At 48.4% G+C, this 5,000-nt stretch overlaps 1 protein-coding gene across 1 annotated transcript in view; it reads right to left on the reverse strand.

Annotated features, from left to right (window-relative positions):
- Nucleotides 1-4,016: 4,016 nt before the first annotated feature.
- Nucleotides 4,017-5,000, reverse strand: part of serinc2l (serine incorporator 2, like) — a 10,061-nt gene continuing 9,077 nt past the window's right edge. Inside the window, exon 10 of the mRNA XM_084441793.1 lies at nucleotides 4,017-5,000. This exon is cut by the window's right edge and continues 750 nt beyond it. The gene's annotated coding sequence lies outside the window, so the exon portion shown is untranslated.

Here is a 5,000-nt window from a genome sequence, read left to right on the forward strand (position 1 = left end):
CGGAGCTGGGCGGAGCATGCGCACAGTGCGACCCCCCCCCCCCCCCCCACTCTCCCTCACACACACACACACGGTCCACCAGTCATGCCTATACTGTAGGAGAGAGAGACTGCACTGCAGCCCGTCTCTCTCTTTCTCTCCCTCTCTCTCTCTCTCTCTCTCTCTCTCTCAGGAGATCCAGGCTCGGGGAACGTGGAGAGGAGGAGAGGGGTTTGGGGTTAGCCCCTATCTGGCCTCTCTGTCAGGGTAGTTCTACATAGGGTACCCCGGCGGACCCTTATCGCTAGGCAGGCAGTCATCGGCCTCTCTCGTTCTGAAGACCCTAATTGGGATTTAATGTTGGATAAATGTTTCCAGTGCACATATGCCAGCAGGGCCCAAACTCAATTAGCTCCCCCTGCACGCAGAACGTAATTCAATGTGCCTGGATACCACACTTAAAACGCAATTACACCTCAGACAAGCATTTCCAGTCATTTTGCAACCAGTGGTGGTCAGCGGTGTGGGGCTACACACAACTCTGATTTTAAAACAAGGCCTGTTTTCACCACTGCCCTGCGCTTTAGCTAAGGGTTTGTTTGAACGTTGAGCTCATTCATGATAATATCGTTTCAACTGACCTTTTTATAAGGTGAATGGATCTAATAGGTAGGCTACAGTTGGTGTTTTGGGGAGTGTAGGGGATGTGTTAATAATAATGCTGGACCTCGAGCGTGACCACACACACATCTTCAGTGGTCACTGGTGAAATTTGTCCTCTACATTTGTCCCATCCAAGCCGTCTTCCTCCAGGGGCAGCCAGGAGAAGTGGGCAGCCATTGTTCATGAGTCCTCAGTCCAAGTCCTGGTTAGGGACCAGACTGAAGAGTGTTCTGTTCTTCGTATCAAGTTCTTGGGAGGAAACCCTTGCGACCACGGGGAGAACATGCAAACTCCGCACAGAAAGCCCTTGGAGACCTTCTTCTGCTGTGAGGTGCTCGGTACAACGGCGGGAGCCAGGATCGAACCGGGGACCTTCCCCTACCTCCTGAGCTACATGGAATGGAATATGAATGTGCATGGCCTCTAGTCAGATCTAGATGGCGGGGAGGAAAGCTGCCAGGTAAAAAGTTGAATGTGAGGAGGGGGGACCAACTGTCAATGGGCAACTCTGTAATTAACATCCTGTAATTAACATCCACAATGCTCAGCTGAACACGGCAGGAGAGTTCCACAGAAGGGCCCATTACCAACGCATTATTACACATTATCTCTCATTTCAGCGACAAATTACACCAATTATCCACAGAGGAAATGAAGGTGGGTTTTATGACAGAGAATCTAATGGCTACAGAGGAAATGCGCCGTGAGCACTCGGCACATCTTGAGTGTGGAACAGGGCGACTTTGAACTTTACAGATGTGTAGCTTGTTTTGACCTTTTTCACCTCAGAAGTTGGTGTGTGGTTGCTAGTCTCATGTTATTGAATGATGTGTTGGGTAGGCAGGTGTAGTCTTTGTGTTTATTTGTCTGGCGTTGAGGTTTAGTTTGGCATTGAGGTTTAGTTCTCAGAAGAGTGGAACCAGTCTCATGCAAAGACTTTGACTTTGTCGCTCAGTAGAGAGAACATTTAGTTGAGAAGAGAATACTGCGTGCTGGTTTGCAGGAGTCAGACTACTGTGATAAGTTATTTTTATAGAGCCTCTGAGAGTCCCTGGCGAGACACACCGAAGTAATTAAAGAATGGAAGTCTTTAGGTGTGTAAAGAAGAAATGTTTTATATGGTCCAGAGAGACTCTGTTTCCATCAGATGACTGGCTCTGGGTGTGAGAGGAACAGGGAGTCAAGGCCGCGAAAGTGTGTAGGGACAGTCACACAAGGAAAATGTTTTTCTGCAAGTATGTGTGTGTGTGTGTGTGTGTGTGTGTGTCTGATGATATATAAGACCTGATGAACCCCCTGCACAGCAGGCCCTCCGACCAGAGCCATGTGCCGCGCCGGCGCGCACTTAAAACTGAGCGAGGAGACGACGGGACTTCCACTCCAGCAAACATTCCCGCTGGGCGTCAGCCTCCCGCCGAGGCCAGAGCACGGGGGAACGCGCGCGGTTTCCAGCCAAGCTGGCAAGCACGCACCAAACATCCTCCACACCAAGTAACCCTATACGCGTTACCCCAGAAAGGATCAAATCTTCTGCGCCTCAAAATTCTCTTTCCTCGCCCCTTCCCAGATCCAGCCGTTGTCTAGCCGTCATTAATCCTGCGATCCCATACGTCAGCCGCGGAGCCGGTGAAGCTGACGGGAGACAGGCGGCGTCCCGAGGTGTCCCAGACTGTGGGCCAACTGGAGTCAACGGCAGGAGCGGCCAAAGTCAACACGCCCCGGGGGCTGCCAGCGAGGCCAGGAGGACGTAGCACTGTGGAAACTGCAGACAGCTGCGCAGAGGACCGGGGATTCGTCAGGATCAGCCTTTGAAGACAGCAGGGGGGAAAAAGGATCAACAAATTGGAATACTTCTATACTGACCACTGGCACTGGCGCTCAGAAAACATACCGCAAGACTATGGTGATGTGGACTACCGCCTTGCTCATGAGCAATAAACTGTCAATCTGAAAGCTGCTTGTGACTTCAGGCAGTGCAACACTATCCATAACCCTAGAAGTTCATTATTATTTTTAATTTCACCTTTATTTGAGGTACCTTACATGCCAGCATGGCAGAGGCCCTTGCACAAGGACACTTAGGACTACAGTACCTAAGGAAATGACGGTACTCTTCTACACCTCCATCATTGAGTCCATCATCACCTCATCGGTCACCAGTTGGTACTCCGCCGCTACAGCCAAGGACAGGGCCAAACCGCAGCTCGTCATCCGATCCACTGAGAAGGTGATCGGCTGCAACCTGCCCTCCCTCCTGGTCCTGGACAACTCCAGGACCCTGAAGCGGGCCAGGAAGATTGCGGCCGACCCTTCCCACCCCGGCCATCATCTCTTCGAGCCACTCCCATCAGGCAGGAGGCTGCGGTCCATCAGGACAACGTCCGCACGGCACAGAGACAGCCTCTTCCCCACGGCCATCAGCCTCATCAACGAGGCCTGTGCCCCCCCCTCCTGTGAACCCAACCGCCCCCACCCCGCCACCGTTGAAAGACACCATCGATAGACACTTGCATATGCCCACTGGACGTACTGTATAGGACACACCGCACTCACATATCACACCGCACACACCATACACACACACACACGCACACGCACGCACACACACACACACACACACACACACACACACACACACACACGTACACTGCTCACTCACTGTATCTGACTGCACTACTTTTTGTATATTGCTTATCCTTCTGTTGCACTAGGATTTTGTACTCGCTCTTTGCACTCTCCTGTCTTTGAACTGTCCTGTCCTGTCTCGTCCCTGCACCATGTCCAATGTTGTCCCCATGTTATGCAACACGACCAAAAAGCAAAGTCCTAGAAGGCTACATTGAAAAACTGCATGGCAATAAAACAAATTGTGATTGTGACGAGAGCCATAGTAAACAGCATGCTGCTAAAGTGTCCCTGCACGCCCCTCGGCTGTCCCCAGCCCTGGGCCTCTTCGGTTTAATCTCTAGTTCGGTGATGTCAGGGCCTCGGGGGACTCCCACCACTGGAATCTGAAGAATACCAGTCCGCTATCACAAACCCTGCACCCTGATAACAGCCTCTCACTGGCAAACCACAGGAGATAGAGACCTTTGGTGTCAACAACATCAACAGAACAACAACAGTTATCGGAGGACAATCTTATTAGTTGATGTTTTACATGTTAGCTTGTACACTGTGCAGCATTTGAAACCAGCAAGTGTGTAAGTGTGTGTTCACGCATGAGGACAGTCAAGGAACTTCAGTTCCACCTAGTGGGCAATGATGGACAAGTCAAATCTGTGCAAATGTGTGATATGATACAGTACAATGATCAGAAGATGATTCACCAGCAGACAATCTTTATTTAAAAACAGCATTTACAGTTCCTGGATTTGTACAGTACAAGCTGTGACATGCAACCACTGTCTCACTGAAATACGGTGAAGGCACTATTTTACACATTTTAATTGTTAATTAATTTACGTTCCTTTTGAAATGAATGACCGAAAAGGCACATTGGTTATAGCACTGTTACTTTTTCATTCAATACTGAAGATGTTTCATTCAATACTGAAGATGTTTTGATCAAATTGATTTGTTTGCAGGAAAAAAAAAGATCGACATGCTGTACACATGTATAAAGTATCACAATTTGAAACGTCAATTTAACGGAACACCTTCAAATACTTGTATTCACAATACTTATTTAACCTATCAGAGAAATACCATTTTTATGTATTGATATACCTGAAATGCAGGACAAAAATTAGCAGGCTAAGGATCTGCAAAAAAACAGTCTTACTGTTTCACTAGTACAAAACAAATATTTATCTTATGCCATATCTCATTGGAAAAACATCCTTATCCAAAAAGAGGTAACTATTTAATTATTTCTGAGAAATACCAACTGTGAAATGACTTTGAATGATCTATTACTACATACTGCACCACTGCGTTATCAAACGTGTTGTCACGACATCAACATATCCATTTTCAAATGCACTGTTACAGAGCTGTACATTCACACATATAGATTTCTTATTTTAGTGACACAATCAATCTGCAGACTTGACATTGCATCAGCACGCAGTATGACTGTCAGCACAGAGTGGTGAGACCCCACTTCCTGCGCCTGACTGCAATGAACCAGCATAGACAGATAGAGTGGGGAATTGTGGGTCTCCCTAGAGCAGATCCCGTAGCTCTCCCCTGAGCTGCTAGAGGCTGATACCAGTATAGTTGTCTGCCTGTGGTTGGACGAGGCTGAACACATTGAGATGGGGCTTGGCGTAGCACCAGAGATCCGTGAGCTTAGAGTTGTGTAAGAAGAGCTTAGCGTAGGTAGCGTAGCTTAAGTCGGGGGTAGCTGGAAGATG

The sequence above is a fragment of the Borostomias antarcticus genome (genome assembly GCF_949987555.1).
Source record: "Borostomias antarcticus genome assembly, chromosome: 8".
NCBI lineage: Eukaryota > Metazoa > Chordata > Actinopteri > Stomiiformes > Stomiidae > Borostomias > Borostomias antarcticus.